At 40.5% G+C, this 24523-nt stretch overlaps 1 long non-coding RNA gene across 7 annotated transcripts in view; it reads right to left on the bottom strand.

The window, feature by feature from the left end:
- Positions 1–24523, bottom strand: part of LOC110260990 (uncharacterized) — a 523917-nt gene that overhangs the window by 311434 nt on the left and 187960 nt on the right. Inside the window, exon 1 of one of the 7 annotated variants that reach the window (XR_014810048.1) lies at positions 7168–7408. The exons of 5 other annotated variants lie outside the window; for them this stretch is intronic. This is a non-coding gene — a long non-coding RNA (uncharacterized LOC110260990). Of the gene's footprint in view, positions 1–7167; positions 7409–24523 lie in introns of those variants that run through there. One more of the 7 variants, XR_014810043.1, reaches the window with a different exon arrangement.

Below are 24523 nucleotides of genomic sequence, written 5' to 3'. Positions count from 1 at the left end.
TTTGATGGCCTCTCCCCTACATTCTCCCAGGACCTTCTCAGAATTACATATTTTTATTGAGTTGCCTCCCCAGTCCTGGTGTGATACCATCATCCTGTGATGAGAGGTAATTAAAAAAAAAAAACCCTTAAAACATATTACTGTATCTACCTACAGACATTGAGGCAGGCCTCTGCCCAAGAAGCCTTGAGAGAAATGAATTTCTTACACCAGGAATAGGGCTCTTCTTCTGAGGAACCAGCATGCTCGCATATTTTGGACACAGACTGGTAGGATGGATGTGATTTTCCTTTTAGAATCATCTGATTTGAAGCTCAAAGCTGAATATGGGCCCCAAGTGAGAAAGTGTATAGGCTTCATGGTACCAATGTTTGATTAAGCTTTTAAGCAGAAGACTGTGGATGAGGCTATAAGACTTCTCACTTTGGCTTACCTTTTTTTTTGTTTTCTTCTTCTGACCGGACCTGTGGCATATGAAAGTTCCTGGGGCCAAGGCTGGAATCGGAGCTGCAGCTGCAGCCCTACACCACAACCATGGCAATGATGGATCAGAGACCCCTCTTTAACTGACAATGCAGCTTGCAGCAATGCCAGATCCTTAACCCACTGAGTGAGGCCAGGGATTGAACAGGAATCCTCACAGACACTATGTGGGGTTCTTTACTCACTGAGCCACATTGGGAACTCTAGCCTCACCTTTTTTTAATCTCTTTAATTTTGAAATTTTCTGTATTTCATTATGCTGTTATTAGTGCTTGCTGGAACAGGTGAGATTAACGAGTACACTTTTTAAAAGAAGGGAGTGGGCATACTGATTCCTCAAGGGAGACAAAGGTTTTGCTGGCACTAAACTCAGAAAGAACTATCTAAAATAGCAAGTGAATAGTGGAATGGACAAGATCCTCAACGGTAACTTTATAATAAGTACAGAAACCGCATTTGGACCCCATTTTTTTCATTTTAAAATAAATCTTTGACTAAAGTTAAAGGCCTAGGATGTTGCTCAGTGCCCAGTGACAGCAAAGTGGATAAATAAATTGTGATATATCCCACAAGGAAATACTATACAACAGTAACAATGAGCAATCTACAACTTCATGCAACAATATAGATAAATCTCACTGAGGTAATATTGAACTAAGGAAGGCAAATTAAAAAAGAGCACATATATGTGATTCCCTTGACATAAAATTCAAGGTCAATAGGAGCATCTCTGATGTTAAAGGTCAGGATAATTGCTTCCCCTGGTGGTGGTAGTTCCTGGAAAAGGACTCAAAGGGGCTTCTGAGATGCTACTTCTAGTTTGTTTTTCGATCTGGGTGCCAGTTGCTTACGTAGGTTTACCTAGTAAAAAGTAATCAAACTGAACATTTATGATTTGAGTACTTCCATCATATGCTGTACTTCAATAAAAGACAAAAAAAAAAGCTGAGGAAGACCTACACTGAGTGAGGAGTACACTGAAGACCAGCTTCAGTGTGGGAACTGGCCATAAATCTGATTTCAGCTTCAGCTTTCAAAACTCCAAGTAACCAAATGCTGACTTCAAAGTCATTTCTGGCTGAATTTGTGCATGATCAATGATCATATGACCATAACCATGATTTCTAATTATTACATTTTCATAATGCCAGCAATATTGAATGAGGTGTGTCATTTGATTTTATTGTTATTTTCAAACATAGGAAAGCATCCTAGCTATAATAAGAAAATTCCCCTCATGTGGTTTTTAAGCTGAATATTAATTAATCGGTTAGGACATGTAGCATATTTATGGCAAGAGTAAAATGCTACAGTGATTAATGGCATACAAAGTTTTTTTTGTACCAAAAACAATTTCAGCTTTCAAATGGTTAAACAGAATGTAAGTTGACAATATAAATGCTAGGAGAATATGTTAGCTAGATAACTTACATCCTTTTTGAGCCAACGAATTATTTAAATACATAAATTTAAATAACAATGCAAAGTGGAATAATAGAGATTCAATTGTATCATATTTCTAATCCTTGTAGAATTGTTTGGTGTATTAGCATCCGTTACATTAAAAAACCTTTAAGGAGTGTATTTAAATTGTCATTATTTAATTCCTCTTAGGCCAAGAGTCTTTTAAGAAAAAGTCTTATTTGGGAATTCTTCACATTTTGTGAGGACAAATTAAAAGCAGAATGTCAAATTCACCACTTCAAAATTTCATGAGGAGGAAAAACTCCAGAATCTTGCATAATAACATTCATAATAAATTATCTTTGGTCCAGAAAAAATAAAAAAATTAAAAGAACAGAAAGAAAAAAGGAAATTTTCAGACGCATATGAGGAAACCAAACACAATGTATTCTCACCAAACTTCAACAAAATAACTAACTTGACAAGGCTATTTTAAGAGGACAACCCTTATATTTTTTTCCTCCCACAGAAGGTAAACTTTTAAACCAAAAGCTTCTTTAAAATGATGCTACACCATACCCTACTAAGCACACAGCATTTCCATTATTTAAAGTGAAGAGTTTTCTTAGATGCGTCCTAAAAGCAAAATTCTGTCCAGACATGATACTGAAAAACTTTTATTCTGGATTATGTTTTGTTGTGTACATGAGTCTAGTGATGTTATTAAATATGTCAGTTTAAAGTAAGTTTCTGTGTAGTACTGAAGTTCCTGCACTATAATGACAAACCTTTAAAATCTGACTACTAAAATGTTAATAATAAAATTGTCATTGCACAGTAAAGGAAACCATCAACAAAATGAAAAGGGCACCTACAGAATAGGAGAGAACATTTGCAATCATACATCTGATAAACAGTTAATACTCAAGATTTATAAAGAACCCATATAATTCAATAGCAAAACAACAATCTGATTTAAAATTGGGCAGAGGAGACAATGCAAAGGGCCAAGGGGTAATGAAAATCACTACACCAGGAAAATACAAATCCAAATGACAGCGAGATATCACTCACACACATCAGGATGGCTATTATCAAGAAGACAAGAAATAACAAGTGTTGGCAAGGATGTGGAGGAAATGGAACTTCTGTGCATCATTGGTGGGAATGTAAACTGGTGCAGCCACTACCAAAAACAGTATAGAGATTCCATTATGTGCATATATATACATATACACATATATAATATATATACACAACCACACACATATATGTGTGGTTGTGTATATATATATCTATATCTATATCTTCATTCCATTCCCACAATGGAATCTTAGCCATAAAAAAGACAGAAATCTTGCCTTTTGCAACAACATGGATCAACCCTGAGGGCATTAATCTAAATGAAATGTCAGACAGAGAAAGACAAATGTTGTATAATCTTACATATATGTAGAAGCTAAAAATAAGAAACTTATAAAAACAGAGACCAGATAGGTGTTGCCAGAGGCAAGGGTCGGGAGGGGGAAATAAGTGAAGCTGCAAAATGTACAAATATCCAGTTATAAGATAAATAAGTTCTGGAAGCGAAATGTGCATCCCCACGTTTCACAACATGATGACTACAGTTAACAATACTGTATTGTATATGTGAAAGCTGCTGAGAGATCTTAAAAGTTCTCATCATTAAAAAAGGTAATTATGTGAGATGATTGATGTTAACAGCTTACTGTGGTAATCATTTCACAATATACACATTTATCAAATTATTATGTTGTAGACCTTTGACTAATACAATGTTATATGCCAATTATATCTCAGTAAAACTAGCAAAATTATCAGGATAGTTTATTTTTAAATAATATATCAGATTCATTCTCATCTCCTAGAAGTTCATTCGAAGATGGTTATATTTGGCTTTGAGTACCAATTTTAACACTTGGCCAGGTTTTCATTGCAACATTTCTATTTCTACTACACATGTAATTTAAGCACAACACAGAACAGTGAACCTGCCTGAGGCTAAAGTCTCCTGGTCGAAGAACTTGGCCTTCTCCAAGTTTCAACTGAACGCACCTCAGGACCTTTGCACCCACTGTTTTCTCAGCCTGAAGTACTTTTCACCTAGTTCTCCACATCACTAGTGCCTTGTGACAATTCAGGAATTAGGTCCAAGTCTCTTCTTTTAGAGGCCCACTCTGACATTCTAGTGAAAGCAGAAACACCCAGCCCAGTCACATTTTATCCCAGCCCAGCACTCTGGATTACTTTGCTCCTGTGAGGATTTATCACCAATTCAAACTTCTGTCTTCCCCCGCCCCCATGTTTGTTGCAGGCTTCTGGCCAATCTGGGTCCCAGCCCAGAGGATGGCAGTGAGCAGGGATTCTCTTCTCCTTCCTCCCTCCTCACTGCTGCACTGAAAACCAATGAGCACCTCCTATCATTGTCCACATCCTCCACCGCCCACAGGAGAAGGTGTGACATCACACTACTACAAGACCAAACTAGGTAGGCAACCAGCCCTGGCTCTACTATCTACTAACTCTGTGACTTTGGACAAGTTATTTAACTTTGCCTAGCTTACTTGAAAGGCTAATTTTTAAAAAGTTATGTTTTAATGTCTTTAAGCTGTGTGATTAGATAATAAAGTTGTTTTAAATTTATATATACATATATAATATTATTTATTTTTATATTTTTATTAATTTTTATTGTTATTTTCCCAATACAATTTTTTTCTACTGTACAGCATGGTGACCCAGTTACACATACACGTATACATTCTTTTCCCTCCCATTATCATGCTCCATCATAAGTGACTAGACATAGTTCTCAGTGCTACACAGCAGGATCTCATTGCTAATCTATTCCAAAAGCAATAGTTTGCATCTATTAACCCGAAGCTCCCAACCCTTCCCACTCCCTCCCCTCTCCCTTGGCAACCAAGTCCATAATTTTCTTTTCTGTGGAAAGGTTCATTAGTGCCGTATATTAGATTCCAGTTATAAGTGATATCATATGGTATTTGTCTTTCTGTTTCTGACTTACTTCACTCAGGATGAGAGTCTCTAGTTCCATCCATGTTGCTGCAAATGGCAATATGTCGTTCTTTTTTATGGCTGAGTGGTATTTCGTTGTGTATATATACAACATCTTCCTAATCCAATCATCCCTCAATGGACATTTGGGTTGTTTCCATGTCTTGGCTATTGTGAACAGTGCTGCAATTAACATGCAGGTGCATGTGTCTTTTTTAAGGAAAGTTTTGTCCAGGTATATGCCCAAGAGTGGGGTAAGGGGGTCATATGGTAGTTCCATGTATAGTTTTTTAAGGTACCTCCATGCTGTTCTCCATAGTGGTTGTACTATAAACATACATAATATTTTTCCATGCATTTAATACTTAATTTTAAAAATATATGAAGCACTAGTACAAAACACATAAGCAAAAAAGGTTACTTTCCTTCCCTACAGCTTCTCCTCCATACTTTTTGGGAACATACTATTTTCCTTGTCCAAAATGTCTCTTGCCTTCAATGCACTTTTCTATCTGAAGTTCCTATTCATCCTTTCAATTCTCTTAAAGGAAGTCTTCACTTCCGCTACTGGCAAAATTCGTTGCTCCTTATTTCCTCAACCCCGTACATGCTACATGGACTTATAATTGTTGCTTGAGTGCTCATCTTCCCCAATCCCCAGTAACCTTCAGTGAACAAAATATAGTTTATCTGTCTTCTTAGGTTGAGTACCTATCCCAATTTCCTTTATAAAAAGAAACTCAGCATCTACACATTAATAAGTTAATGAACTGATAACTATGCATGTAACCCTGAACAAATTACTAAATCGCTCTGTACTGCACCAGCTGCTTCCTTTTCCTTAATTTATTTTTGCTTTTTTTTTTTTTTTTTTTTTTTGTCTTTTTTTTCTATTTCTTGGGCCGCTCCAGCGGCATATGGAGGTTCCCAGGCTAGGGGTCCAATCGGAACTGTAGCCACCAGCCTACGCCAAAGCCACAGCAACGCGGGATCCGAGCCGCGTCTGCAACCTACACCACAGCTCACGGCGACGCCAGATCGTTAACCTACTGAGCAAGGGCAGGGACCAAACCCACAACCTCATGGTTCCTAGTCGGATTAGTTAACCACTGCGCCACGACGGGAACTCCTGCTTCCTTTTCAAAATGAGGATCTTATTGCCACCCATAATATAGGGTTATTAGAAAGAATAACTATGAAAGCTCCATAAGGGGAGGGACTTATATTTTTTGTTCACTGCTGAGACCCCAGTGCCTAAAACAATGTCTGACACGCAGCAGACACTTAGTAAATATTTCTAGCCCGACCCAAGTCAGTAGTCCATGCAGAGTGCTTGGCAAAGCCTCTGACCTACAGGCTCTCAATAAATGTTAGCTATTATTAGTAACTTTCTATTCTGGTCAGGGTCCGTGTCATTGAACACACATCAAAGCTGGAAAACTATCAGACGCTTTTTAGATGACATTTTCCTGGTCATGGAGCAATTTCCTTAATCACCCGCCCAAGCCCTCCCTTCTTCACAGTCCCTCCCTGAAAACTGCAGTGCCCGGGGAGAACCTGGCTCTTCGGAACTACTATAGTCTACATTGTTAAGAACCCTTGCTGGATCTGGTCATCCTGAACCCCCAAGCAGCCTGTAAACATCCTGGGATGCCTTCCATAGCCCCCATCAACAAGGCAGAGGGACTGATGGTTGATCCACCTACTTGGTGAACTGAGCTACAATTCAGCGCCACAACCCCCTGCCTTTAATACACCCTCCCCTTGCACACATATTCCAGTCTTCACTCTCTAACCCTGTCTCAACTCCTTCACTTTCTTGCAAAAAATCTGCCCATAATTTACTAGCTCCCATATTTGGGGCACGGTTCAACTCAACTCATTTCAAGTTCACCTTGGCATTTCTCACTCCAAGACTCCCCTTAGACCCTGTAGAACTCCTGAGACTTCGTGAGATCCAGCTTCCGCTAAGAGGAGTGATCGGAGCTGCCAGCTTCCACCATCCTCTACGCAGCCTCTGAAGCTTGGCGCACCCCAATCGATCGTCACAGGGCACATCCTTCTGGCTCCTGCTGCCCCCTGTTTGCCTTCCTGAGAAACCATATACCTTACAAGACCGACGTCGCGACCCACAGGTGTTCCCCTTGGTGTTTAGAAGAGAGAATATTGTATGATGGAGGGGACTGTGTAAAGGGACCAGCTCCCCGATAGCTTAAGGTGTTTAAAAAAGAGAGTACTGACCTGAAGCTGCCCTTCAGGAGAAAAGTTTGAAGAGCAGGCGTGACGGTCTCCAAGGGACGAATTTTAGACGCCTGCAGCTGCTGGGAGGAACAGCTGGCCCCAAGGATGTGCAGTGGAACAGCATAAGCACGTTGCAGCGGCCTTGGACCTTGGCAGGCATCGGACTGGGGCCCAGGTTCCAGCTCCAAAAGCCTCTGCTGCCCGGGCCCTTGAGGCTCCCGCAGGCTTGAGATTTAGGGCCGCACGCATGCGCACCTCACACACCCAGCGTGGCGCCGGAGGTTCCTCCGCGCAGCCCTTGGGTCAGAGCCTTTACACCCACCCCTAGGGTTACCTCTGGAGGGCGAAGCGATGCTACACTATGACTGAGAGGTGGGGTGAGGTGTGGGTGACAGAGGGTGTGGTTTAGACTTAACCAACATCCCAGGTGTAGAGGATAACCCAGATGACTAACACCAAGTGGTTGAGGAGCCCATAGAAGTAAAAGATGCCTTCCTTACTCTTCTGTTTATCTCATCCTGCAGAGCCCCCTAAGGAAACGCCGCCCTCCAGGAAGCTTCTCCGAGGAAGCCACTGGGTTCAGAGTATCCCTTTGTACTGCAGTCCCTCAGGGGCTGTGTGTTGGCAAAGAGGAGGGGAAGAAGGAAGAGGGAGCATCACTAGATTCCGCACTTGTGCCTGGGGTGCCCTGGGTAATCAGGCTTTCCCTGAAGGCCTGGGAGCTGTTGAAGAATTCTCAGCATCTGCATCTCCCAGGAGCTCCTGGCATGCAGTTCGCCCTTGATGATTGTTTGTAACTACAATACTTATGCAAATTTGATTCTTTTCTTAGTATTAAACTAATGTTTCTCCAGAGATTGGAATTGCCCTCCAATCCTGGACTGTTACTTGGGGATATGAAAGGTCTGCTCAGTTAAAGAAGCAGTGAGCACTACTTCAGAAAGCTCCTCCAAGCCCTGCCTGGAAAAACCCTAAGACTCAGGGTCAGTTTCCTGTTCCTGTCTCTCTGGTACACACTGAAAGTGCCAGCTCTCAGCTCATTTCCTAACTCTGATTTATGATCTGTTTAGCCTGGGGAAAGTCAAGCCAACTCTCTAAGCCTTGGTTCTCTCATCTGTAAAATGGAGGTTAATTTACCTTTCATGGTTGTTGTGAGGATTCGAGTAGATGTTTTTAACAGTGCCAGACAGTTTTAGAGTTAATACAGTAAGAATTATAATGCATACAGCCTTTACCCTGTGTTTGGAACTGTTCTAAATGCTTTACATGTGGAGGGAATCAGGATATGGCACCCCCAAATATGCTATATAGGCATAATGATTATTTTGAGTGGATGGCAACTGAGAATCAGCAGATGCAGAAAGAGTTCTCTGCCCTCCACTTATCTGCTTAAAATCAGAGCAAAAATTTTTCTTCCTGAAGGTGTTTCTCCACCCCCTTTCTGTACCAGGAGAGGGAGAATGCTCTTATCACTGAAAGAGTCAACAGAGGTAAGTTTGCATACACAGACCTTGCTAAAATAACTGTTGTCTTCCCTTAGCTCCCCTATATATTTCCCCATATATTTCACTTCCCCTGAAGCCAAAACCTCCTCTCCTTCGTTAAAATTGCCTGTAAGTCCCTAAATCTAACCACTTTTTTTGTGAAACCTTATGCATGCAAATATTAATAAACATTATATGCCTTTTTTCCTGTTAATATGTCTTTTATTACTTTAATTCACAGGCCCCCTGTATAGAACCTAAGAAGGTAGAGGAAAAGCTTTTCCTTCCCAACACATGAATTCACTCATTTAATCCTCCTAACATCCCTACTGAGGAAGGTGTAATTACCTTAATCTTACGGAGGAGGAAGTAGGCACACAAAGAGGTTGTGGAACCTGCCCAAGGTTGCATGGCTTATAAATTGCGGAGTTTGTGAGATTCAAATTGCTCAGGCATTCTGATTCCATGGTCTGTGCTCTTAGCCTCTGCTTAATAAAAAGCAGTTTTTACATTAGCTAATGATAAACTTTAGTTATTCTCATGGCTAAAAATCTATACGTTCTTTAACTGAAAGAAACATTCTGAAGATAGCCCTTTCTGGTTTTCAATTGAAAAATATTTGAAGCTGGGAAAAAAGGACATAGTTTATTCAAAGCTGTTGCTTCAGGGAAAACACAGACATTACTATGTGGAATATTCAGGACCCTGAAATAGTATGTGCAAACCTCAGACTTCCCATTAAACTATTTCCTAGAAAATTAAGTTACAGCATGAAACACTAACTAGAACATACACTTCTCCACAATATTCATTTTAAAACTTCCAATTTAAATAAAACATTTTAATTCCAGCTTTTCATCCCAGGCTTGTCTTGTTTCAACTTCCCCAAAGTCTTCATGCAAATTCAGTTTACTTTTCCATCACAAACTGTGGAGCTATTGTTTTCCTAGAATTGAGGAGAGAATTTATTCAAATTTGACCTAAAACTATAGATAGTAAGCCACTGAAAACTGTTCCCCCAGCCACACAACTATGTCCCTAACCAATATAGTAGCCCCAAAGGAATTCTTATGGCCTAGTTATATCCTCTGGGGATGGGGGTGGGGGTATTCAAACTGAATATGCTGACACTGCACTAACTATATAGCAGGCATCCCATAATGACACCTTTGGATAATACAGAAAATGATTGTGTTCCAAGGATGGGCTGTAATGAGAGGGGAGGGTATAGAGAGCCACAGGCGGCATTGTTTCCAATCTAACAACACAACTGGGGGCAGTGGCAGGTGTGTGCTTGTTTTCAAAATAATAAATACAGCTATGGTGTTTCTGCACAAGGCTTTTGAGGAGAGCATGAAGTTTGAAGAGCCAACCAGCATTAGATTTCTAGTTCCCCTGCAAAGATAAAAGTAGGAAGAACAACTTGACCAATGAAATTCTGAATGTTAGTTGTTGGTCACTGATATATTTTCTACCAAGTTTACAAACTTCCTAGTCACTGAAGCTCAATTACTTTGGCAAATGACTGGGCCTCTTTCCACCTCAGTTTCTTTAGCTGTTAAATAGGTATGAATTATGGCAGCTAACTCATAGGCTATTGTGATACACACACATATGTATATAATACATATGTTTAATGATTAGATAGAAAGATAGGTAAATGGAAAGGAAGGAAGGGAGGGAGGAAGGGAGGGAGGAAGGGAGGGAGGGAGGAAGAAATGGAAGGGGGAAGGACCTACACAATACCTGGCTCATAGGAAATGAATAATATATGTTAGCTTCCCCCTATATTTCCCAAGTTCTCCCTAATTTGATGGAAAAAGAAAAATGAAATCAGCCCATTTGGAACAAAAATGAAACCCAACCTTTCATGTGCTCTATGAAGACAAGATCCATTCAGACAAAAGAAAGAGCTCAAAGCCAAGCAGCATCACTCTATAATCCTCTACAGAATGGTGACACTTGGCTGATTTGTCAAAAATCCTGCTACATATCCACACTGGGTGCTTCTAATGAATGTCAGATTTTAAGAAGCAACGACACTGACATTACTCCATGGAGCAAAGACTGACGGCCCAACTTATAAATTCCCTGATGCATGTATTAGCAAGGAGGCAAGATGAGTTTTCTGTTCACTGGTCTTGTTCTGCTGTCAAATTCTGGGGGACTTGCATTTCAAGCAATATATCTAATCTCTTTAAATTAAATTATCTTCCTTTCACCAGCCAGAAATTTTTTTAGAAGAATATTATCAACTAAGTGGATCAGAAAATGTGGGTTTAAGTCTTGCTTCCTTGGTGAAATGATATTAAAATGAATGTTATTCCCCAGATAAATGATGTGTTCCAAGGGTCATACACTCCAGCTGTTAGAAAGGTTTTTAAAAGAACCGTCAAATCAAAGAAAGAGGCAAACATAAAATTGGAGGGAATTTCCTTCTTCAGAGAAATAGTGGGGGTAATTTAGCTTTTTGTCAGAACAATGATAACTTCCCCATCTCAATCTGGCTCTCCATTGATACTGTTTCATAATCAACACCATTGAATTGTTAGGATATGTGTAAAATATTTTTCTGTAAAAAAAAAAATACTCTCAGTTTACCAATTTACTGAGAAACTGTTTTTAAACTGAAATTCCCACATACCTACCATTAAAAAGTTCTAAGTTCTGCCTTTGCCCTATCCTCTCAGCATATGGCCTATTTACTACCTAAAGCTTTTGCTTTTTTTTTTTAACCTAAAGCTTTTTGGTGGTGATGGTGACAAACACTGACTCCCCTTTTGGTGTAGTAAATGCTCTTTCAGAGTTCCTGCTGAACACATACTTAGACATTAAAAATTTCCTTGAGATTTCAAAGCTAAAACAATCTAAGGCAAATTTGTCCAATGTCTTATATCTAGTGGTTGGAACATAGTCCTCCTGACATCTGAATATAAAACCAAGTTTCAATCTGTACTCTGACCTTTACTTTTAGGCCTTATTATAAGCCTTCCTCGGTGAAGTCCAGACCAGAGATCAGCACATTATTTTCTATTAAGGATAAGCTAGGAAATATTTTAGGCACTGTGAGCCATATGGTTTCTCTTGCAAATATTCAACTCTGCTATGCTGTGAAAGGCAGCCACAGACAATAAGTAAACGAGTGATTGTGATGCATTCCAATAATATTGTGTCTTGGTTATACTTGTAACATACATGTCATTAACTATGTTTATATCTTTCCTCCAGGACTGATTTGTTAGTGTACAGAACCATCTTACCTTGCATTGTCAGCCCATCTATGTCATCTAACATAGTCTTGATATCAAGTAGTTTACTAAAAGACGCCTGATAATTGATCAAGTGAGGAAGGGAGGAAGGAACATACATACTTCAAGGTATTCCTCCTGGAAACACCCGGTCCCTAGTATTAGCATTGTGGCTAGTTTTAGTTCTACAAGTGACGACACATACAATTCCATGTTCTGATGAAGCTCCAGGACCTTAGAATGTTTCATTCATTTTCTGCCTAATCCATCCAATATCTATGTGATAAGGAGTGTTACTGCTAGTAAAGAATTCTAGGAAATCAGATTGCTAGATTAAAAATTACCAAATTGGGAGTTCCCATCATGGCTCAGTGGTAATGAACCTGACTAGTGTCCATGAGGCTGTGGGTTCGATCCCTGGCCTCGCTCAGTGGGTTAAGGATCTGGCATTGCTATGAGCTTTGGTGTAGGTTGCAGATGCAGCTTGGATCTGGTGTTGCTGTGGATATGGAATAGGCTGGCAGCTGCAGCTCTGATTTGACCACTAGCCTGGGAATTTCTACACGCTGAGGGTATAGCCCTAAAAAGACCAAAAAAGGAAAAAAGAAAAAAAGAAAATCACCAAAATGTTTTCTTGCTTAGAAAGTTTTAGGCACACAATTGCTCTTAAGTGAAACTTGCCAATACTGAAGACTGAGGGGATATAATGAACCCTAAAAGAGCTCCCACCATGATTGAACATTGTAGGACTACAGGAAGTCCCTAATGAACTCAGACTTTCAATTGAGATAGGAAGAAAATATTTGCATTATACTTGACAGTTTTCTGGGAGTATCCCTTCTTTTTTTAGCCATGCCTTGGTGTGTGGAAGTTCCCAGCCAGAGATGAAACCCATGCCATGGCAGTGACCCGAGCCACACCAGTGGCAATGTTGGATCCTTAACATGCTGAGCCAGCAGAGAACTCCTGAGAGTACCCCTTCTTGTTTGTATATTAGCTCAGAGAAAGCATGGAGTTTAATACCCAGCCATAGAGGTGCTGTCTCAAAGACAAAGATACCAAATATACTGTGAAACCTATGATAACACGTGTCATTTTACACTTAGAAATTACTAAGTAGTTACTAAATGGCAGGTAGTATTAATTCAACTACTATCCCTGTTCAAGAGATTTCTGCTCTATACTCTCATCAAGTCTAGACTGTCATTACCAAAATGGCAATGGTTTTCACCACACAATACAGTAAGAGATAAAATAACCTTGGGAAGATAGAAATCTTTTTCCTTCCTATCAATGAACTTATACATTGGCTATTATAGTGCTCTTTAAGGTAATTTTTTCTGAAGGCATATAATCTATCATGTGTGGATTTATCCTCTCCAAGGAAGAGGACAAAGCTACCCCTACCCCAGATCAATAACCCAATGTATGACTTCACTATAACCAAGGAGAACATGGATGAATTTTAAGGTGAGATGTACAGCTTTCCATGAAGCATATGAAATGTCTATGTGACCTTAATGAAACCATCAGCCTCCAAGAATTCACCCTCCAAGAAGCATGAAAAAACACCCATCAGTGGTCAAAAGGCTGAAGACTGAGAATGGTTTTAATATTAGGAAGTTACCTAATGCAGTTTCTATGAAATAATAGGCGTAGAAGCCAAATGCAGTAGGTTGGGGAGTCAGAGACTGGTGAGGGAATGTGTTTTGACTCCCCCCCACCACTTTTTAGATGATACTAGTAGGATTTGTTTCCACTCTGCCACAGTGGGAACCCCAATATTTTGAGTTTCCTGAAAGCTAGCCTAACACATCCTTTCATAATGTTGAAATAAGCAATAGAATAAAGGTTTATCATCGGTGACCAATAATTATTGATGAACTGAATTGAAGTTCATTGATAATCATGGTACTTGATACCTCAAAGTCACTACTCTCCTTCTCTGTAACTGCCAAAGATTCTACTGTGAGAGAGGCAAATAGGACATTGCCAGGTCCCTTCTGAGGCATCTGAACTCCATTTATGGCACCTAAAATCTAGAATATGCTTACAGATCTGTAGAATTACACTTGGTAGCTTTAATCCATCCAGGGATTGAGAAACAGTTTATTGTTGTGGTTAAAAGTATCACTTTTAGGAGTTCTCTGGTGGCATAGTGGGTTAAGGATCCAGCCTTGTCACTGCTATGGAATGGGTTTTATCCCTAGTCCAGGGAACTTCTGCATGCTGTGGATGCAGCCAAAAAAAAAAAAAAAAAAAAAAAAAAGTATGGCTTTTAGCAGCCAACAGCAATAGATTCTAGTCTGAGCTCAGTTACTTATTAAGACCATGACCCTCTGTAAATTATTTAGCTTCTCCATCCTCTATTTCCAATATGTTTAAAAAAAAAAGTGGTGGGGGTACAGTATAAATGTCATGGAATCTTTGCTTAAAGCATTTAGCATAGCGCCTCCTGTATAACAAGGTACCAGAACCAGCAGTGACTATTGAGAAACATACACTGCAGTGCACATGCCACCTCTATGTTTTAAGCAAAATTCTGGAGAATTTGGACAGGAGAAAAGAAAAACCTTATGATCTCTACAAATCTTAACCTCTCTTTGCATTAGTCCCCTTATCTGAAAACAATAATAATATACTGCCTACTTCAGAGAGTTGTTACAATCATTCAGTGTATTAATATTTGTAAACCACTTGAACCTCAGAGTACAATAAGCACCATTCATGAATTTTTAGGGACTTTGGGTTTGTGATGAAAGGTTCTGGGGGGGTCAGCTGTTATTTGCAATTTCTTTCTTTTCTTGAAGATTCTTTGAGCCTAATGATGTGAGCAGTAAATGTGCGGCCATTGTCCTATAAGGCCTGGACTATAAGCCAACTTCTCAGAGTGGCTTGTCTACACAAGCTGCCACTCCCATTTTCTTTTATAATTGTCTAAAAGAAAATTACAAACTCTTCTCATTTCTGACTTCTTCTTTCCGTGTTCCCATCAATGCCATCTTGGCCCTTCTCCCAAGCCCATGCGCACACGTCTCCTAAGCTGCTCTGTGCTGGATGTAAGTGTCTTGCCCTATGAAGGTGGCAGATGGTCTGTGCTTGTATCTGAGACTTCTCACAGAGAGAACCAGGTTGACCTTTGAAGCTCCTGCGTTTCTCCAACTTAGGACGTATGAGTAGAGCCCATAGGTGGAGGACTGTGGGAAAATGTCAGAAGATTAGAGTTCAAGTCCATGTAATTTTCTCACACTATACAACCTTAAGCAGTTTGCTTAGCCTCATTGAACCTGGATTCCAAATTTATAACATGGAGATGATGCCAATGGTAACTAGACTTAGAGAACTATTCTGAGTTGCAAATGAGCTAATATGGGTAACGACATCTCCCAGAGGTTGATTATTATGAGAATCATTCTCATTTTCCCATCCTAATTTGACAAAAAAGGGTTGTTTAAAGCAAAGTCTCCAGCACTGTGAAGAAAGTCAGCCAGCCTCTGCCATTTCTTTGACAGGAAGGGAAAATAGACAGTGGTCATTCTGCTTAACACCTCCCCAGGCCTTTATTTTTCTCTACCACAGAGAGGGTATAGAGAGGTGTACCTGCAGCCAAATCAGCCCAAAGAAGCTTCACAATTCATCAGTGGGATGACAAGGGCTTTGCTGGGTCAGCCTCAGAACTGAGTTGGGATGGAATGTGGCAGGGGGAATAATAGAAAAATGATTTTCAAGGATTAAAGAGGAAAAAGAGGATGGCTTCTTTTCATATTTGAAAGCAAAACCACACAGGCTTGTCTTAGCAAAATTGCCAAGTAGGCACATTTCACGGAGAAACACTTTAATCCCTTCTCTCTCCTTCCATTCCTTCCATGCCTTGACTCGTCTAAGATTTTCCTGGCTTCCAGAACTGGCCAAGTTGGCTGCGTTGGCCAAGCACAGATTAGAACACTCACAAAACAGGGACAGTGACATAAAGTGCTATGGAAATATTTTGCTATCAGAGAAAAAAATCAAAATTGAGTTTGACTTGCTTACACTCATTTTATAAAATAAAACTGGCTTTAGTTTACATTGCATACTAGAGGCGATAGGCCATCATGTTTTGCATGCTTGGGGCTCCATGGTTCTGAAAGTGTTGCCTCTGGCCTGCTCCCCTAGGTCTCTAGATCCACTGGTCCCTTGGGGGCCTGATAAAGACTGCCTAAGCTGATAACTAAATGATATCAAAATGTGTATGACTACCAATGCCTTAGGATGGGAATTCCGTTCAGGAAACCCACTTGTATCTTACCAGGAACTTCAAGGGGAGGGATAGATAGATAGATAGATAGATAGATAGATTTAAAAAAGCAAGAGAGAATTCCAGGCACCTTAGGTCAGAAAAGTAGATAGCTGTAGAAATAACTCTTTCTGCTTCCCTCAAATCTTATTACATTAGTGGCTATGGTTGATCCTGGAATCTGTCTTTGCAGGCTATTTTCATCCAACTTTCCAATAACAAGTCTAGCAACAGGGCTTGTTGGTAAGGGTGGGGGAAACACATCATTTGAGTCCTGATCTTCAGTTATCCACAGAAAGTCACCCTAGGCACCTTTCCTACTGTGCTGTTAGTTTATTTTTCTTCTACAGTCTGTACCCAAATATATAATTTTTCCTCTTCTTGGTTTGTAAACGGCTCAGTCACTAAGGGAAAAAAAAGCACAGTGATTACTAATGGGAGATGCCACTAAAGTTCCAGCTGTGAACAGGAGAAATCTAAGATGACCCATCATCTAAATGTCAATGCAAACACCATGCCATTCAGAATGAAACAAGGAAGGCTGCTTGCAGACAGCCAGAATATATTACCAATTGCATATTTAGCTCCGGAACTCGTGAATCTTTGCAAAGAAATTTAGGGGCTTCTCGCTTGATTAAATAGCCTGTGATAGAGGATTCAGTTGTTCCCCACAATAGTTGCATGCAAATGATAGATTCACACGGACTACAGCATCGAGAGCCCTTAGGGGGCTGTACATTTTTAAGTAATTCTGCCATTGTTTTTGCATAGTAATTGGAAACGTACATTCTATTGGGATGTGATTCTTATTAGAAGAGAAGGTAGCTGCTCTCTGCTACAGGATTCTATTCATTTAGGGTCACAGGGACTTAAAAACAGAGGAAGAGCCTACATTTATGCTCTAAATGGGGATCTGCATTAAACACTAGCAAGTCTCTAGCCTGCATTAAAAACGAACTTCCACTTTCTACTTTCATCTGCCTCTTTTCCCAGCTTCCTATTATTTATTTAGCCTGATTCTGCTTTGTGAATAAGTGACTCCCTAATGACCGAGTAGTAACTAGAGTTAAATTAGTCATGTAAGAGCAGCAAATTAGTAAATGGCACCCCAGTTACCAGAGAAAGGCTATATCATGCGATGTATTTAACATGCTATTATCTTCCAGGAGCAGGAGCTGTCCTGTGTGTACGATGACTCTCAGAGGCCCCACTCGCAATACGGCAAGGGACTTGGCTGGGATGGAAAGTCATGGGGTCACCTAACCATACCCTCCCCCCCATTTCTCCCTTGTGCTTCTTGGATATTTGAGTGAATGCTGGCCTTAAGTCAGGGTCACAGAACACAGCTGACAGCCTCACAGGAAAGGTCAAGTCTGTGACATTGTGAAACTCCACTAACATAAATGAGGACAATCAGCCAGCCACTTAAGGGAGGAGGAGGGGGAGCAGAAGGGCTTTGCATCTTGCTATACAAAGTATAACAACCTTGGCATCACCCAGGAGCTTATGAGAAATGCAGGATCTCTAGCCCCACCAAGATTTCCTGAATCAGAATCTGCCTTTTCACGGGATGCTCAGGTGGTTTTCATGCACATTCATGTCCCAGAGGCACTGGCTCACATCTCTAAATGTCAGCATCCAAAACACAAAGACCCTGTGAGCCTAAGTCAATCCTATATTGACAGTTCCTGGACCAGTGCCTGGCACATAGTAGGGACTCAAACATCTGCAAAATGAACTGAATAAGAATGAAGAAAGGGAAGGGGAAGAAACTGCCGGGCAACATAAAGTAACTGTGGCAGCAATAAAAAGGGAGAGAAGAAGGCGAAATCAAGTTCCAAAGGAAACAGGAAAATCAAAAGCAGCACAAAGCATCCAGGGGGTTCCACCTGGCTGGTGGAGATGGGCTGTGGCCCCACCTACTGGCCAGAGTGGCTGGTGTGCCATCCTTGCCCATGACCTTCAGTCACAAGTCTCTGTCTCTCCCACCAGCCTTAGGATGCTGCCCCCCTATCTTGCTCCACCAGGCTTATTAGGCACGGTTATCTCTCCCACACAGCACTATCAGGTTACGTTAAAGCTGAAGCCTAAATGCACCAATGTAAACTCTTTCCAGCGTCTTTAAAGTTCTGACCTCTGGGTTTAAATGGATAGGAGGTCAATGGTGATTTACAGTAATCAGTCTCCTGGGGGGCTCATGAGCCCAGAGCTTGAGCTTTCTGGGTAGAGAGGAAAGCCCCTCACAGGACCCTAAATATTAAGAGATAGAAAATAAGTCAGTGCAGACAAAAAAAATTTAACCCCAAACACTGCTTTGTCCTCAATTCCCTTTTCATCCAGTCTTGTGGAGAGAGTATGGCCATACATGTGAAGGCAGCCAACACAGTGTGCACAAGGCTGGGGTCTGTGCAAGGAGGATATGTCTGTTTTTCTTGACATGACAAAATGAGGCTATTCAGCCCCCCAAATTAGATTAATCCAAATAACTGTTTTCAATTTCTTAATTAGATTGGTATAGGAAGACACAAACTGAGTGGATTTACTGTAGCATGATGCTTTTGATATGACAGTGGTTAACATTTATTGGCATCCTTAATACACTCATTCAATCCTAACAACAACTCAGTGAGATAGAACTATTATTATTATCTTTTTATATTTAAGAAAAACTGAGGCACAGAGAGGTTAAGTAACTTTCTGAGGGTAACACAGCTGGCAGGGAGTAGAAAATACAGGACTTAAACCTTGGCCCATATAATTTCAAGCCAATGTTCTTAACCTGTTATCCTTCATCCCTCATTTTTTTAATAAAAATGAGAGAGAGAGAGAGATCAGAGATAGGAAAAGGAGACTAGCAGATGGCAAATTTCCCCATGTGGCTAGGACTTATCCACACTGTGTAAAGAGAAAAGGCTTTTCAGGAGGATGATGATTTTAGAGAACTATTTGCAAGGTTGAATTCACCTCTTCTGGCTACTCAGAGACAATTTTTTAGACTTCAAGAGTTATTTAGCAAATGGATCTTAGTGACCTGAAGAAAGAAAATGCTGTACTTAAGGAGGAAAAATGTATTATTTTTCTCTGGTAGGATCAGGAGCTACTGCTGATTTGAGAAGAGAAATGGTCTCTAAAATCCAGCAAGACAAGACAATAAGAGAGAGTCACAACTTTCTCTTTCTCTGCCCAATCTTTCTCGGCCTGACTGAGCCAAGCCAGTAATTAGTATAACATCATGTAAAATGCAGTCCCTATTTCTCTGATGGAAGGAAGCTTACAATGGAGGAGATTCTGCTGTCCAGTTCGACTAATCTCTCTGACTCCATTTTTGTGGCTGGGTTGAGGTTTATAAAACTCTTCGTGCAATTCAGTTTAATAATTTAAAAAAAAAGCCTAGAAACTAAAAGTAGCATATGAAAATTTGCAATGCATATAATTGTATTATGATTGGGACCTTCAAAATAAGTCATGGCATTTATTTATTCATGCACCACATACCCAGTGGTCCCCTGGGAAAAGAAATGTTTAAATTAAGATGTATTATAAGACAGAATGCAGTGCCTTCCACACTCAATTACAGCTCACTAGCACGTAGCTAGTGCTTATAGTACTTGCTTGCTTGTGCTCTGGCCCTGACTCTGGACATTTCTACCAAAAAATGTGTCCCCTAGCCTCACTTCAATTTTGGAAAGCTCCTATTATTATTATTATTCTAACATATACTTCAATTTATTTTTAGTTCATTTCCAAGCAGGAAGATCTATTAACTTGATGAGGGGAGAAACATCAAAAAGAAACTCACAGTACATGCAAATAGAAATTAAAATACTCTTTGCTTTATTATAATTTCCACCCTAAAAACATGTGCATAATTCATGATGGGGGATAAGGGGAAAGCATTAGATGGAGGTCTGGGGACCAACTTTTTATTACTGACTAGTGCTGTGAAAGTAGAAGCTTTTTTCTAATGAGTTGAGAGCATGAGAGAGAAGCTCACTGAGGCGATGTCAGTTTGATCTTTCACCTTTACATCGGTGGAAACAGGGAGAACAGAAAAGAAATTTACCCTTTAAACTTTCTGAAATGACCGCACATTTAATGAACTAAAATGTCAAATATTTGAAACTTTTAAGAAATCTTGCTCTTTTGCTTAACACACAAGATCATGTTAAAAAAAAATGCTCAGTAGATATTCACATCCGTAACCTTATCTTGCTACAAGGAAAGGGGAAAAAAAAGGCACAGAACTCTTTGGGGGGTGCCCGGGCTGCTGTTTTATTCCACTTCCACCTTGGCCAAGGACGAGATACGCCTTCAGGAGGCGAGACCTTGACCCAGCCAAAGGGAAATGGCCACTGTGAGAGGGGGCCCTTCTTTTTCCTGGACACAAGCACAAACTTTAATGAATCCTCTCCCTCCACCACGCGCCCCAGACAGCGATGGGGAATCTGAATGCACCTGCTGCATCTCCCTTCATATCACGTTGCTGTTATGAAAAATAGTTTGCTATTTTGGAACCCCCTGGCAGCCAGAGTGAATCGCCGAGGGCCCCAAGCTCGTTTATCTTGTGTCAGAAGCAAAGCCAAATGAACGCCACTTCGCCCAGCACCTGAAGAATGGGAAGAAGCTTGGAGAGAGTAAAAATAACCAAGGGCTCAGCGAAACGGCACCGAGACAAGCGGTCTGTGCGGGTTAAGTAGGGCTTCTTGCAACCCTCTCTGACTTTTTAGAGCACAACACTTGAAGGCAGGAGAGCATTTCCTACAAAGTAGCAAACTTTGTGGGTCTAAGGTCGAGGGTGTAAGGGGTTGTTCCTGCCCAGTTTCATCCAGTTTCTGGAAGCTGGGACTCTACTGGGAGGAACGGGAACTCCCATTGGCATCTGAGCCATTCTTTCTGGGGTCTGCTGGGCTTGGACTAGGGGTGTGGAAACAGACATGGGGCGTTCCTAAGACTTGGGCAAGTCAATCCAGACAGCCAGCATCATGTTCCCTGCCCCTCCCCTCAAACCAGAGGATGGCTGAGGAGGAGATCATGAGACTGGGGCTGAAGTAAAAGATTTAAGTATGAAAGAGAGAGACACACGCACACACAGAAAGAGGGAGAGAGACGAGGAGGTGGAAAGGCTTATGGCAGAGACTAAGCTATTATTGGAGTTTTAAGGACCGATAGGATTGAGGCTGTGAAGAGAACAGTGAAGGTCAATCCCCAGTGGGTGTGGGGTGGGGGAATGAAAACAAATAGGTCATGAGGAAGAGCTTGTCCTTTGCTTATAAATGTTGCTCTCAGGAGCCACCATCAGATGCTTTGGTTTCAAAGCCTCCATACTCCAGTCTTGACTCTGCAAGTTACCACCTTAACAAACTTGAGTCTTCCTCATCTTCAAAATAAAAAGGAGGGATCTATCATCCCATCATATACAAGATAGTCAGAACAAGGATTACGATAGAAACATGAACCTGTCTAGCAAACACCGAACAGAATGTCTTAAATCAATGATGTTGAGTTGCGGAGGGACAGTAGCCCTGAGAGAAAGAGCCAACATCAGGATGGAAAGAAAGAATCAGAAAGGATGTCATGAACTACCTCTGGTCTGCCCAGGAACTACGAAAACTGAAGCCACAAGCATACAGACCTGACAGACTTTTAGCTTACCTTATAAGCAGTATATGGTTCTGAAATCATCCAGGAAAACAAACACTAAGAGCTTACAGGACCCAACACCATGAAACAGAAACAAAGTTTGAGAAAAAAATCAGAAATGATGTTGGGCTCATTAACACCAGAATTTAAGAGTTTTCCATAGATTCAGGTTCATGTTTCAGCACTCCTGGTGTCAGTCATTTACAGTAATTAAACAGTGAAATAACACTGAGATTATGTAGATTAGAAATAAATATGGGTCTTCGGTGAATGACCCGAATCTGTTGCAGTTGAGAGGTACCGGAAGACACTGAGATCTTAGGGCATGAAACCCCTCATCTGCTTTCAGAAAAATCTAGCCCAAGTCAGCAGAAACAGAAAGTTTACCATCTGTTTGTTGGCTTTTGACATGGTTATTTCAGTTCAGTTCCAAAAGGAAAGTTGTATCCAATATAATTATTTTTAGAGTATTTCAAAATTATCCTTATTGGGGGTAAATAAAACAAGGAAAAAGTTATTCAGCAAAATGTAGTCCGTTAGTTTCAAAGACCGTGTCCTATCTTTCCACAAGCAATACTATCTGGCAATGACAACAACCCTTGGATTAGGGGACCAATGACATGCAACAAGGCACCACAACTTTTTCAAATGCCCCAGACTGTCATTCCAACGGAAATGGGATGCCTAGGGCAGAATGTAGACAAGAAGTAGAATACTATGCTTGAAGCAGTCATTCAATCCCACTCATTCCAAGTTAGATGTGCTTAACCAGTTGGAAGTATTGTCACAATGGGAGAGTGTAGCTTTTTAAAGCAAAGTCAGGTAGCACAATTCAAAATGTCATGTGTATGCTCCAGGTGTTCAGATTACAGGTAGGCATTCACAGGAGGAATAAGTTCCAAACTCAGAAACTCCTCACAGTTCTGTAGACAACACCTTAAATGTGTCACCTGTGCCCCAAACAATCTGATTGCATAACTGGTCCGGGTCTTAACCAAAGGGTACCAATGCCCTTACTTTTCATGATTCTATAGAATAAATTCTTATTCTTTCAGAAGAGGCTAATATCCACTTCCATAAGTAGTCACCTAAGGGAAAGTTTGCCTACGGTGGTTGTTGGCAGAAGATGTCTCTGGGTATAGCCTGTTAATACAGATCTTCTGGGAACTCTCTGCAGGTGTTCTGTGAATGGATCTTTATAAAAGTGAAGTGCAGCTAACAATTCATAGATACTGACCTATGGCTACTCCTCCATTGTGGCACTTGGAGTTTCGTCTTACACAACCAACAGTTACCCTAAAGAAGAGTCGGTCATGGTAAATTTGTCTTCAATGATGAAGTACCTGAACTAGTTGAATACGTTGGTTTATCCTTGACTGTACTTGAACTTATGTTTCGGGTTTGCTTGAAAGGTTCTTTTGTACTCCAGCCTTTTGTTTTCAGAAGAAACGCAGAGGAATGCACGTGTAATTTTATCTTCACAAGTCTGTTAGTACTGCTAGACATCAATCCTTATGACAATGTCTCTTCAGTCATTGGGTGTATTCCTTAGCTGTTCCCTGAATTCTTGTATGTCTTCAACATATTGCTACAATCTTTATACATGAAGATGAGTTGGTTGGGTATAAATTCCTTGGTTCACTGCTTATCTTCTTGAGTATCCTAAATATGTTTCTCCATTGTTTTCATATTGAAAAGCACTGCTTTTGAAAAGATGTAAGACAATCTGATTTTTCACCCTCTCTTGTGACTGACTCAGTATCATGGTTTGGATGGTCAAAGAGGCCTTTTCTTTTCATTTTTAGTAGTGAATTTGGCCAAAGTGGATTGATTTTCCCAGAAAAATAAATGTGGGGGTTTTTAGTGTATATTTTTTTATTTACCTTTTATATCAGGAAAGTTTATATGAATTAGAGTTTTTAATATTATTTACTTTCCATGCTTTGGTTTCTTTGGGGAGGGACTTCTATTATACTCATATTGGATCCTCACTGCCTATCTTCTGTACCACTTTCTTTCTTTTTCTTTTTTTTTTCATATTTTCTAGAGCTGCACCTGCGGCATATGGAGGTTCCCAGGCTAGGGGTCTAATTGGAGCTGTAGCCACCGGCCTATGCCACAGCCACAGCAATGTGAGATCTGAGCTGCATCTGCAACCTATGCCACAGCTCACGGCAACACCAGATCCTTAACCCACTGAGGAAGGCCAGGAATTGAACTTGCAACCTCATGGTTCCTAGTCAGATTTGTTAACCACTGAGCCACAATGGGAACTTCTGTACCACTTTCTTTCTAATCTATTTTATTTTTCAATTAAAAAAAAATTTATGGCCACATCTGTGGCATATGGAAGTTCCCAGGCCAAAGACTGAATCCAAGGCACAGCTATGACCCAAGCCACAACTATGGCAATGCTGGATCCTTAACCCATTGTGCTGGGCCAGGGATTGAACCTGCATCTCCAGAGGGAGCTGAGCCACTGCAGTCAGGTTCTTAACCCACTGCACCACAGTGGTAACTCCTCAATTTATTTTTTATTTAAACTTTTTTTCCCTCTCCTCCATCTTCTATATTACTTAAGGAATTTTCTGTGGTGTTTATTCACTCTTGTGTTCCTACTCATCCAATCTTCATTTCTAAAGTAATATTTTAAATTATTTATAATTATTTTCTCAGTTTAGATAGATCTTTGTTCAAACTTCCTTTTC

This window comes from Sus scrofa, chromosome 1 (assembly GCF_054392235.1).
Source record: "Sus scrofa isolate SSC_HxYL_T2T_F1_AM1 chromosome 1, Sscrofa_HxYL_maternal_Yorkshire_Landrace_v2.0, whole genome shotgun sequence".
NCBI classification, from domain to species: Eukaryota; Metazoa; Chordata; class Mammalia; order Artiodactyla; family Suidae; genus Sus; species Sus scrofa.
The sequence above is the reverse complement of the archived record's forward strand: the minus strand, read 5'-3'. Positions and strand labels throughout refer to the sequence as shown.